General features: G+C 29.1%; 1 protein-coding gene across 4 annotated transcripts in view; it reads left to right on the plus strand.

Annotated features, from left to right (window-relative positions):
• Nucleotides 1–14,593, plus strand: part of LOC129958915 (grainyhead-like protein 1 homolog) — a 220,731-nt gene that overhangs the window by 59,852 nt on the left and 146,286 nt on the right. The window lies entirely within an intron of this gene.

Genomic DNA, 14,593 nt, shown 5'->3' on the forward strand with positions numbered 1-14,593 from the left:
TTTGTTCAAAACGGGTCCTCATGGCATTAAAATTCACTAAACCACCTAACGAGGCAAAAATGCTTATAATATATCTTTCAATTACCGTTTAAATGAAGTGAATAAGAACCTTTTTTGTGAAAACAATCGTTTCTTCTGTTTTGTTTTAATGTTTTATATGCTGCTTCTAAAGACAGAATATATATCATAGATTGAAATTTCAATACAAGTAATTTTTCAAGATTTATGAATTTCAAAAAAAAAAAATGTGTTAGATAATATTGTAATAATTTTGAATGTTGAGAATATCACTTTAAAAAGATAAGATTTTTAATGAAAGTTGTTTCTTTAAAGTGCGGAATTGTATTAACTTTACTTCTTTATCTCTTTTCCATTTTGTTTTTTATTGTTTTTCTATGCAAATATAAGGCTAAAGTTCTTCCTAATTTTGAAATTTATCTTAAATAATTATTTATCTTTTGAATATTTATTATTTATGTTTTGAAATAGCTCGAAACTACACTGTCCACTTAAAGTAAAATGTCACGTCTAGCACATAAATAATAATAATAAACAACAACATAGCTATTATGTTTTTATAAGTTTTTAAAAAAACTGTTTATTCATTTGCATATACATGCAGGTTTACATCGCTTTTGTGCAACCCTTTTATTACAAGTATAGAATATTGCTTCCACATTTTTACAAAATATCCTAATGAGTTTCTCTTTATTTCGAAGCACGCTAAAGCACAATTTTAATTTATATTGGGAATGAATAAAGTAGCTGGCGATAAATATGTATATTTGAGATTCATCTCCAGAAATATGAATATATCATTATTTTAATCTCCTTCAAGGAATATTAATTTATAATTGATCATTACTACTTCCTACGCTAAAAATAATTAACTCCGTTTTTCTTCTTGAATAATTTGCATTCATCAAGTCGTCTGCCCTCGCAGAACGGGTGCAGCCTTTTTTAGTTTGGCGCATTATTGAAATTCAACAAATGCTATCGTCCTGTGATAATCAGCCAAAGTTTACGTGCATTTTGCTTAACAACACATGCGTTTGAAAACAAAACATCCTTGAAGAGATGGAAGCTGGGCATTTCTGGGGTCAGGCATCTCCCGACGAAGGTGAAATAACAGACTTTTCATAATTATTCACCTGTCTACAGTAATATTGACAAGCGATAATTATTACTGTGTGCCTTCCTGCTGTAATTACTGCAGAGTGTGTTGGAACACGGGATTTTGAAAGGAAACTATGCAAAGACTGAGTAAATGAATTCTTAATTATACGTACGCTTTGGAGTTGTACTCATCACGATTGACAAATGCGACGCAGTAAGGTTTGGCAGAAATGTTTCATTCAAGCCTGATTTGGGCAAACCTTTGCAATGCTCACCTCGTTGATCAAATTGTTAGAACGAAACGCCCTTTCATAAATATATCAGTTTGATTATCTCTAATAATAATAAAGGAGAAAGTGTGTGATTGCGTATTTGCGCTCTACAGACCGTTAGCTAAGACGATCTAAGAGTTATCAAATTTCAAGAGTGAAGTTGATCATCTTGGGCTGGTTCATTTTTTTGTAATTAAACTTTAAATTAATTAAAAATTAAGCGATATTTTGGCGTTTTATTGCCATAATTCCCGAAATTATTATTGTTATAAACTATTTTAAGATTTTTAAAAGATTGTCTTTTTCATATCTATTTAACTGTCATGTAATTTTTTCTGAATTTTAACAATTTTTTAAAAAAGATATTACTTACATAATTTTCAATAATAGATGTCGTTGCAATTTAATTTAAACCGTTTTCATCCTTATTTCGCAAACTGTTTAATCATATGATTTTTTTTACATTGTTGAAAGCTAAGTTCTGATAATAATCTGTGTTGTTTGCATGAGGAATCAGACAGTGAAATGACATTACTGCAAAAGACAGCATACAATTTGAAGCAGATTACTTGAATACTTAGATCTTTAACGGCCAATATAATGTGAAACTCGATTCCATCAGGAAGGTTCATGAATACCATAAACAGAACAGGTGTAAGGTTATTAAAATATCACAGTTTTAACGTCTCTCTCAGTTTGGTCCCTAAAATTATTTTGTTGAGTGTATCATGAGACTAAAGTTACGCATAGCACTTGAATTAAATTAAACATAAGCAATATTTTGGCAAAAACGTATAATCACTAAAGACTTCAAGTTTACCAATGAGCTCTTCAGAGTCGAAATATGAAAACTAATATAGAAACTAACAAAATAATGATATTTCTCAATTTATACTTGGAGCCAATAATTGTGATAGAGCTTTCAGCCCTGATTGGGTTTTAACTTCTTATTTGGTTTTTGAATAAAATCATAAAAACTTTTACATTATTCAATAAAGATGATTTTCAGAGCAAGAAGAATGACCTCCCGCATAACTATACAAGAAAACTTATCCACATTTGCGTTAGGATTTTTTAAAAAAAGAAGAAAATCACTAAGTTTTCAGCCCGATGATAATTTTCTTTGGAGCGCACATTTGATTTTACCAATTTTTTAAAATCATTATAGTTATTGATATGACAAAATTCAAAATCAATACCTTTTCTTACAAGCTTTAAGGTTGCCTTTTACACCAATGGCTAAACCTACTTGTACAATGGTATTATTTAAAACTTGGGTCAAATATTATTTCCTTTCTAATTTCAGACCAACATCTGGAATATTAAAAAAAAAAACGTCTTATCCGTTAGGCTTTTGTAGTTAAGTGTTGCTGCATACCTTCCCTGGAAAAAGTGCTACTACTTATTTTGCATATAAATATCTTCGAATTAAACGACAGTTTATGACCTAAGATATTAGAGATGTCATGTTATCCATTACATAAAGCTTGAGGCATATACTCTTCGTTTAAAAGTAAAATTAACTGAAATTAATGGAAATAAAACATTCATTAATTTTGAAAATATAATAAATTAAATAATCTGATCCTGTCAAAACAAAATTCACTTTTCCCTAAAGCCTTTAAGTTTAAAGTCCGCGGAAGAGAGTTTGGGTATGCAACAATTTAAATGAGTGAACTCAACTTTTAACGATAGCTTTTGTGTCACGATTTTAATAATCAATACAATTACTTCTTGTTGTATTTAAACGTCGTTAAAGAAACGCTTGCACGAACCTCATAACGCACACGAATGTCTTGAGGCTAAACTAAGCTTGGTGGAGTAAAACGGTAATTATTCAAAGATGAACATCTTGTACGTCCTCAATTTGGATAAGATTACAACCATAAGTAATTATTTAGTGACCCTCTAGTTTTCCCTGATTCACATATGGCCAGCCGATTTTTATCCTGCTGATTTCTTCTGTAAGGGTGCCATTTTCCCCCCTCTAGCTGTTCCGAATTATAGTCTGCTATTGTTCTACATCTGGCATCGTGTTTTATTTCCTTATCTTGTACCATTGTTGAAGCGGCTATTTTGGGCTTAGAACGGCTAAAAGGAATTCTTCACTTAAAATCTGATTAGAATTAAGGTGCTTTCGGGCGGTCAAGAACAAAGCAGGCATTTATTCATGTGATTCTTTACAAAGCTAACTTTTCTGAGGAATGGCGGAATGTCAACGGTCATTGGCATTGCTCTGCGTGAGCTCAATGTTTCACCCCCCCACCCCCCGCTGAAAAACCAAAAGAAAGAGTTGAAAACCGAGGTTTAGACGAAAATTAAATATTTTATCTTGCTTTCCCCACTGCGCAATTTTTATGGAATCATTCTTCTCAGCACGTTATTTTAAACCATAAAAACAACAACAACAAAGAACAAGTGAGCTAAGTTTAGAATTTTTCATGAATGTGTGAAAATTAATTTTAAGATTTCTTCGTGTGGTTGATTCAGTGTTGATGATTGCAGTGTTTCATATTTAAATGTCTGCTATTTTTGTCCTTCTTTTCAATTAATTTTGTATAATTTCATAAATTATTTAAGAAATCATTCACACAGTGCGTCTTTGAGTGGAGGAAAGAAAATCTTAAACAACGAAATTTTAAATATGCAATCAATATTTTAAATAATTAATTTTGATTAATATTAAATTCAAACCGAGTCGTTGAAATTATTTTTTCTGCCTTCTTTATAATCACTAATATATATTTACATAGCTTTAGTTGATAAATAAAATTTCCATTATAATGCAATTTCAAAATTTACCAGCAACACCCTTTTTTTTATTAAACTTAATTCAGTATTGATGGAATGCATAAAATAGCAACGATATAAGGAAAATAATTTCTTTAATTAATTAAGCATGTTTGTTCAATATTTTTTTTAATTTGACTTTCCATTAATTCTAATGTTTTGGTTAAATATAAAATTGATTTCTTTGTAATTAGAAAAATAAATATTTAACAATATTAAATTTAAAAAAATTTAGAAAATTTAGAATTTTATTAATGATCAGTATTAATTATATGAAAATGTTGTCATTATTAAAATATTACAAATTCATGGCAAACTGAAAATTTCTTATGAATCTACTTTTAAAGACATTTTTACTTAAGAAGCATTTTTACCCTTCATGTTTATTTGTAATCAATTAATTAGTATTATTTGAATTATTGTTATAACTTTTTGTCATTAATTACAATAATTATAATTTCAGTAGAATAAAAATATAAACGAAAAAATAATCTCTTATTATTTGAATAAAAGAATAAAATAAATAGTCATATATTCAAATTCTTAAAAAAAAAAAAAAAAAAAAACTGATACACATGTAAAAAAAAATGTTTTTTTGTGATTCGTATTATAACAAATATATGCAGCTCAATCTTGGAAAGGTTGAGATCAAACAACTGAGATAAAACAGAATTCTATTTAGTAGTATAGATTGTACTCAAAAATCGCAAACAGTAGAAACAATAAATAAATGACTGATAAAATCATATTCTTTTTCAACAACACATCCCAGTTATTTATCATCACAGCAGGCTAACTTTCCCTTAAAGTCAAAGAAAATTTCTGAAAAATACTATTCACCAATTACGTGCTGAACCCTTCCTTTCCCACAGAATCAAAAGCGGCCCCGCCATTGAATGAATGCATAGACTAAATTAAAGGGACAGCACACCTGCTGTTATATCTATGAAATTCGTCATTGATCTTGAGCGTCTATTATTAACTATCACCGACCGAAGCGCTCGTTTTTTTTTTTTTTTTTTTTTTCCTCTTTCGCAGGCTATTTATGCTTGACGCAACAACGTTGCGAACATTCTGCGAGACATTTTTTTCTTTTGCCTAATATAAAGATAAGTTTTATCCTCTGGTTCTTAACGTTAATTTATCGTTGAGCCTTTAGTTAAACTGGCTTTAGGCATAAGAAAATTAGATGTTTGCATTACTTATTGCATATGGTGCATTACTATAAGTTACAAGATGTGCCTGAACTAATCTAATCCTTCCTATTCTATGTGACTTGTATCATGATTGGATCGAAAGATAATCATATATAATCAAACATGTTTTCTTAGATAGACAGGTTGCTTTATAATACTATGGATAGTTCGTAAGGAATTAGACAGCAGTCTTTTAAAGATTTAATGATTGCAAAAGTTGTTTGATTTTTTTAATGTGAGATTAATTCTTTATGATTGTAATGAAAAATTAGTAATAAATGGAATAGTTCGTTATTTTAAGAAATATTGACATTTGAAGAAATTTTTGTTGCACGTGCAAATAATATAAACTGTAAATATGCAAAATAGTTGTAATAAAAATAATGAAATTTGTGTTGATATGGGGGCAAACTTAAGCAGAAATAAATATTTCTAAACGAATTTGAGTAAATTAACTTTTATTGATTTGATAATAACATCAATATAAACTTTAGCATGAATTGCTCAATCGGAAGGATCATATGGTTAGCTGGTAGCTATTCAAAGATGCAAGAGCCGAATTTGACTTAAATGGGCCAAGCAAAAAGTAAAAAATATTGTTACAAATATTATATACAAATGTTGTATATAATATTATCACAAATTATTATTATTATTATTACAAATATTGTATTAATATTTATAGTAATCACTGACTGTGGTGAATGTTAAAAGAAAATAATTTCGATTCTATATTATCGATTTGAGCAATTCAGTTTAGCTCTTCAGACGCATAAGTCGCAATTCTTTGAATCTTTGTTTCATAAAGCATTAGTAATAAAAATAATTTAAAGCATTAAAGAATGCTTTAAAAATTCTTTTTCTTTTCAGAATAAAGTTTTTCTTAAATCAGAAAAAGTGAATGTCAGATTTTAGGAGATTTTCTACTGAAATGATGCAAAAGATTAATACTGAAATATAATTGATAAAAACCATAAAAAAATCTGAAGTTCCAAGTGTTGTTTTTAATATTGATTTTGTCCGGTAGCTGTTTTATTTTTATCCGAGTCTTTGAGAATGAAAAAAGATTCCGATTTAAAATATAGAAATATAGATGTTATCAGAAAAAACAATAAGACGAAAAAATTAATTTACGAAAAATGTACACTCGATATAAACGATATAAAAATACAAATCGAATAGTGTCTTATTGCAGAAAAATGAAGACAGTTTAAAATTAGTTAGCAACATTGATATGCAATACATTTATAAGAATATTATGTCTCTGATTTCTGGGATATGTGTTGGAAATAAGTCACTTGGAGATTTTACAATCGTAAATTTTATATTCGTATTATGATTCTAAAAGTACGTATGCTTTAATTCATTAAAAAAAAAAGAAAAAAGATGCGTTTTTATCGAATTTTTATAAAGCTCATTAATTACAACTTTAGAATTATTTGGAATAAGGAAGAATGCTACAGCTTGCAGCTGTATGAAGTAATTTATACATCTAATAGCCTAAAATAAAAATATCTCGAAAGGTGGGAGTATCTTTAATTTTTGAAATTTATTCGAAAGATATGAAAACCATGTGTTTTTTGTAGTATTCCAAATTAAATTCTAGAAAGGTTAATTGAAAATATAGTCAGAAGTAGTGATTTTTTTTATTGGGGATCAGTTTAATTTGCAGAAATTTAATTATTAAGCCAAAATAATTATTGTAACACTTATGTGTTTTGCTTTGAAATCGCTCGTACTGTTATTTCTGTTACAATTTATTTATATTTCACGGCGTATCAACAAATCATGTAAATATACTCAATGCTTCTACATTGCTTATCTAAGAACGACGAAACAGACTGCCAACGTAATGAAACAAATTGCAACAACAGTACCATAAAACATTTCCTCATGTTTTACTGAAGAGAAGCCTAATTTGGAGAAAAATATTTACTAAGTAAAAATAAATTTTGTGTCACTTTTGTATCCTGCCTTGAAATCCTCTGTATTATTCTTTCTAGTATCACAATTTATTTCTATTTCCTTACATATCAACAACTGGAATAAATTTATTCAACATTTATCTATGAAGAACTCCACCAACAAAATAGAAAACAATGTAGCAGCTGAATGCCATAAAACAAAGACTTTTTTTTTTCCTAAATCCTCATTGATAGTTAACATATATTCCAGCAACAAAGTTTACGACCATTAACTGCGGAATCAATTAAAAGTTTATGCCTTCCGCTCGAAAATATAAAACTTATCAATTTATGTGGGTTTACGTATATTTATTAAGCTATCATTCTTCCTTTACTGCATAAGGCTGCTAATTTCTTTTTTCTTATACTCCTCTCAACATCCTCTAATAAAGAAATATTTATCTCCAGACGCCTCTTTTATGACTTTTCTATGACTGAAAATCTCTAATAAAAAGCACGAAAGAGGATGATCCAAATGAAATTGTTATCTTATGTATAAGAAAAAAATTTAACCATTTTTTTTATTATTTATTTTGAATAAGTTTCTTTTATTCCTCATAACCTTCGACCCCCTTCCCCCTTCCATCACCGCGAAGAATATATTAGCAAGCAATACAGCTGATCATGATGTAAACAACGAAAACAAATAAGTACCAGTAGAACCAGTACGCCTCATCTAAATAGGCGAAAATTACTCCTATCTCACAAATCACGAATTTTTAAAAGATAAGGATCTACCCGGCCTCGTTTCGGGAAGAAAATAACCCTTTGTCACCTCCTAACTATCTTCATGTGTAAAATTTAGCTCCACTTGTTGCTTACTCAACAGTCTGTTGAAGTTTTTGAACCGCAGATATAAATCTTTTTTGTACTTCTAATTGAACTGAGAATTGAACGAATTTATGCATGTTAAAAATGACGGGGTGTAGCACATCAAACGGTGTCTTTGTAATGTGTTTATTTGCTTCATAATGATATTAAAATCATGAAGAGTGCTGTTTGCCTCTTGATATCTTTTAATCAAAAGTAGTATCTTCTAACTGATCTTGAAGTTGAATGAATTCATGCTTCGGAGTCATTGATGATGATGGGGAATGATCAACATGATGGAATGAAATGATGGAATCAAACACATCTTTGTAATGTGCTTATTTCCCTCATAATAATTTAAAAACACCAGGATTAGAGATAATTTAAAGATAAATCTTAATCACTGGCGATTTCTTCTGAACGAATTTGTGTTTTGATAGTATTCAAAATATAATGGCAACTGGAGCATCTAATGGCTTTTTTTATATTAGTTTATCTGCTTCTTAATGATGTATCGATCCCGGGGATTGCAATTTAACTTGGAATATGTTTTAATCAATAACAATTTTGTATTACTGATGAGTAATCATAACTTGAAAAATTAACTAATTTAGAGATATCTGGAGAAAAAAGATTTAATTATTTTTAGTTTCATTTTGAATTGTAGTATTTCTTTTATATTCTCCAGTTATAAAGATTTTTTTTGTTCAATCGGATATTGCGTTGAATTGAATGAATTTATAATTTGATCTAATATCAAAAATAATACATATAATGGTCCGCTTATTATTTTCTATTGTCTTCTTATGAATATAATTTATCAGAAATAAAATTTTTATAGATATATCTTTTTCAACGACAATTCTTAATAGTATAGAACTTATTGAAATATATCTCAGAAATTGAGTCATTTTGCTAATAGATAATACTGAAATTCAGTAATTCATAAGTGTTTGTTCATAGCTACTCTATCGTCCGTTCATTCTTTGTAAAAATACTTTTCTGATGTATACCACACAATATATTTTTTTTATTTTCTACATAAATTCTATCATTTAATGTCTTTATATTAATAAGTCATTTGCAGTTTAAAATCTAGAATAGTCTTTTAAGTTATCTAGAACTATTTTTAATGATAGCATCACATAAAATATTTTTATTATTTGAGTTGCACTTATTAAATTTATAATTTAAAGATTCTAACACAAACAATGAGAGAGAAAATGAAAAAAAAAAAAAAAAAAAACTACACTTTTATTCCTTATTGTTCCTGAAAATATAAACATGGACTTCAATAAATTGTTTAAAAAAACACAAATTTCATTACATATAAATTGAAGATCTTTAACAAAAGAAGCTTCTTACAATAGGAATTTTGATTTATTTGAGACTAAAAAAACAAAAGGCGGAAGTAATCTAAAAAATAATTACAGAATTTTAGGCAAACCAATCCGTAACTTAATCCATTTTCTCAATTAATGCAGTTGTTACGGCGAGAGAAACTATACAACCAATCTCACCATTTTCAAATGCTTCACTTAACATTTATACGGATCTTGACCTTTTCATTTTGTAATTTGAGAAATAGGTATTTTGGTAAAGGTTATGCTGCATTCTATTCAGAGCATAGAATGAATTCAAAATAACATAAATCCTATTCTTTCTATGCGTTTGATCGATTGCAGAAGTCAATGAAGCTCACAAAGGAATGATTTACCCTTTTGCGCTCGCCAGGAATAATCTGAAACGAAATTTATTTCGGAAAAACCGGTCATCGACATAATTTTTCAAACCTCTCGTGATCTACCAAATTCAAAAATAAACTCATTCCTCCCTTACTGTTGATTAAATGAGGTTGGAAAGAAAGGGCACATTTTTTTTGAATTCCTAATTATACAAAAACTTTTTTAAAGTGCCTTGGGTTCAGAAGCGCAAATGATTTCAAATTGTTTGGATACTTCGATCGATAATGATTATTTCTGAAGATAAATAACGTTCGATATATCATCACAATGTTTTTATAACAAAACATGTTAAGATAAATTTTAAACTTGCATTGACAAATGAAAAAGGTTAAAGAATTGCTTTAACCTGGGAAGTGTTCAATGCATCTGGTTGAATTTTAAAAAAATCTATGGGTTTGTTGTCAGTAGCTAAGTTTTATTTTTATAATATTTTGTTACGCATATTATTATAATTTCTTGTTCCATTTGTGAATAATTATTTTAATTTGATGGATTATCATAATACAGAGGCAATTATAAGTTAATTGATTATGATCGAGTAGAACTATTGGCAAGCTGATGAGTTATTAATGTGCCAAATTCCAAATAAGAAAGTTTAATGAAGCTTTCGTAAAAATCCCTTTCAATATTTTCATTTTATTTATGCTTCATAAATCATTGCTTTTCCTTATGTTTTGACGCCCTTGCTACACCCTTGTAGACGAATATTTTTTAAGTGTTTATTGATAGGCTTTAAGTACATTGCGAGTAAACATATTCGTTCAGTATTATTTTTTTTAAAAATGCTGCACACTCTGTATTATTAGACAAATAACTGTTCCATATACATAGGTCAAATGTAATATTACATCATGCGCATAGGTCAAATATAATTCTACAGATTTAAGTACTTAGATCAAATATAGCACTGCAGCATGTGCATAGGTCAAATATTGTACTGCAGCATGCGCGTAGGTCAAATATTGTACTGCAGCATGTTCATAGGTCAAATATTGTACTTCAGCATGCGCGTAGGTCAAATATTGTATTACACCTTTATACACATAGGTCAAATATTGTATTACACCTTTATACACATAGGTCAAATATAGTATATGTGCATCAATATGTGCAAAAGTCAATTATAGTATTATAACATGTTCATAGATCAAACGAAGCACTACATTTTCATGTATATAGGTCAAATATTGCACCACATCTTCAAATTCGTAGGTCAACTATTTAACCATACCATTTGAATAAGTCTAATTTAATATTACATTGCAGATATTTACTGTATTGAGCTGTGATAGTAAAAGACCACTTTGACGATATTTGAGAAATAATACCATAAGTAGATACGTGCAGCAAGCGGCATAGGGTCGAAGATTAAATAGGATATCAGAACGGTAGTGTCTGAAATATAATTGTAGTTAGACATTCTTAAGCCAATTGCGTCAATAAATTCATGTAGTTAAGTTGCAAAACTAATGAGTTAAATTAGAGCCCTGGATAGCATATTTAATTGCAACTCATGTGGGCCTCGGTTTAGATCCAGGGACGTCTAATATCTTTCCTTATCCCGTCATATTGATATGATTTTTCAAAAGACTTTCAGAAGTTCACTTTTCCTTGACTCTCATGTATTCTGCCATTAAACTTTTTTTAACTAAATAAATTTATTAAAATAGGTCAAGAAAATCAAATTGCAGAAGAAGGAAATTATCGGCAAGGTCATACATTTATCAATCTCTATTGCTAGAGGAATCACGTATTCGACTTTTAATATCTCTGTTTCTTCATTCAGATTATTAAATATTCTATATCGGATTATTATAGGCAGCAGAATGTAACTATTTCCATAATAAGTGTTGAAAACAAATAAAACTCTTAATTAACATAAAATTATGATATAAATCACTCTTAGAAATAAAGCTATTAATTTATTTTAATTTTTATTTAGCTAGTTTGAGAAAATTAAAACGCAACAATATATAAAGTCTTTAAGATTGTGCAATGAGTATTAAAACCTTAAATTTGTAAAGAATATACATTTTTAGGTGTTATAATGTGAGATGTCTTACAATAAGTATTTTTAAATGTTACTGCAGAAGATTTCTTATGTTTGACTTCTCTAAACGTTGCTGATGAGACTGATGACTTTGAAATATTAAGATTTTTTTTTATGTTGCACACTTCTAGGCTGTATACGACTCGAGATCTCTAGTATTTGTCACATTTAGATAATGGGATATTAAATCTCTATTATTAAGCACTTTTAAGAGCTGAGGTATGAGTTCTTCTGGCATGCTTTCAGAGATTTGTAACTTTAAACATGCTGAGACGTTAGAAAAAAAAAGATTTTAAGCGTTCCACACTTCTAAACTTTCTGACTCGGTATCTATAGTATTAGTCACATTTAAATAATGGGATATTAAATCTCGGGTATTAAACCCATTTAAGAACTGAGATATGGGGTCTTCTATCATCTGTTCTGAGATCTATAGACGTTTGAGACGTTAGAAAAAATATTTTAAACGTTGCGCACTTCTAGGATTTAAGACTCGGGATCTTCAGTATTAATCACATTTGTGTGTCGGGGTATTACTTCTCGACTGTTAAACATACTTAGAAGTTGAAGTATGAGGTTTCTTGCAATCTTATCAGGAATAAATTGAAGTTTTTAATTTTAATACTAATTTTTGATGTTTCTCGAAAAGAAGTGGAGTTACGAAAGATGTTCACGTTACCAAACATACATGAACTACGTCCTTCTTAGTTTACATTTAATGTATGATAACGGTTATCGTACATATATGTATATTAATGCATTCCCCGAACTCCCTTCTTTATTCATGAGTAGTGACCTTCTAAGTGCAGACGGATTTTATGTTCCTGAATGAAACATACCAACTCCCTCCCCCCCTTTTTTTTTCTTTTGTGATAAACATTGTGGTTAATTCTAGGAGTGGAAGCATCTGAAGCTCTTACGAGAACAGAGATGCTAGAGAAAAGAACAAAAGTCATATTTTTCAATTTTCAACCATTTGAAGTTATTCATACTCGAAGGTCATGGCCTTGAAAAGGTGCTATGTGACATGGATTAAAAAATTTACTCTCCCGATTAATACGGCATTTTTTCTTTTCCTTTTTAAATGTCGAACAGCTGCTTTCAAGTACTCTCTATTCCTTTTACGGGTTTAAAATGAAGTATCAACAGCAACAAAAAAATCTTCTTTCATAAAGGATAATGGCTTAAACTACTTGTTATTATCAGAATCTATTGTTTATCTTGCAGTCTTTTACTTTCGGATTAGGCATAAAGGTATTACAAAAATAAGATTTATATCTAAATTTTTTAAATAGATTTCCTTTTATTAAATCTCTTACAGTACTTAAATGAAGCCCAATCAACTAAGGTAGGTTATTTACCTAGCGGCATTTAATAAGATGTCCCCAACACATACCTGTGACACTTTTATGTCAACCTATACATCATTGTGAGGATCCATCAAGGTTTAAATGTTCGCAGAATCGGTTCAATGACATTTACTCCAGGATCCACGTATCGGTCAGAGGGATTTCCAGTGAAATTAATACTTAAAGCCGTCTATACAATAGATAAGGTAATTGTGCAAAGTGGACCTAGAGATTTTTAAATTTCGTAAGTTGCAATTGAAATAAATCACGCCGTTTAATGTGTGGAATATGTCTGGTGCAACGATAAAAAGCCTTTTTAAAAATCGCTTAATCAGGATCAATACGTCAACACGTCTCTTCTCTATGGTAGAATATAGATTTGGTAAATTTAAAACTCTAAATAACTCTAAAATAGAACGATTTTAAAACTATAATGCATCACGTAGCCATTTGGCTTCACATTTTTATTTCCATTTCTAAGTTTCACATGACTGTTCCAAAGGACGTCAATGAGTTTTTGGAAATCCTTTTTTAATTGCTTTCGCATAAACATTTGTAGAAAAGACCAATATATGGTAATAGCAGTACTAGATTTGGATTAAATCTAGGAACGCGTTAAAATACCAAGATGGCTGTTGTATGAATAGTTCTACCATTAAGAATACTATCAAAATATTTGTTTTTGCATCGTCAAAAATATAATGGTAAAAAGAGACTATCATTTTTATTTCAGAATTGATATGATGTATTTTGTGTTGCTGGGATGTTGCTTTATTCATAATATAACCATTTGAAACATTTATATTTTTAAAAAAATTTAACGAAAAAAATAATGTAATTTTTTTAAAATTATTTTACTAAATTATCTACAGCTATTCAAAACACATACATTTTTTTGTAAAAAAATAAAAAGTCATGCATTTTAGGGTTAAAGCAAAGAAAATTCAAAATTTTAAATTACATTTACGTTTCTTCAGTCAATTCAATCAGGTAATGTTTTTATTTCAATAATATTTGATAAAAAATATAATTAAGAACTGGCCGCGGCAGTTATAAATGTAAAGTAAAAAGATACATGTCTTAGATTAACTAAGACCAAATGGAAGAGGCGCCGAAACATCGCCAGTAATTAATTGGAAGAATTTCAATGGAATCCTTCATCAGCAACGAGACATGGGTTTTCAATGATTTTATGTTAGCATATTTTCAGTCCAATGAGAACTGATCAGTAAGAATCAGTAAAATCAATAAGAATCAGTAAGAAAGGACTGGCTATAAGTATTAATGTCTACTCCTATAAA

This window comes from Argiope bruennichi, chromosome X1 (genome assembly GCF_947563725.1).
Source record: "Argiope bruennichi chromosome X1, qqArgBrue1.1, whole genome shotgun sequence".
Taxonomy (NCBI): Eukaryota; Metazoa; Arthropoda; class Arachnida; order Araneae; family Araneidae; genus Argiope; species Argiope bruennichi.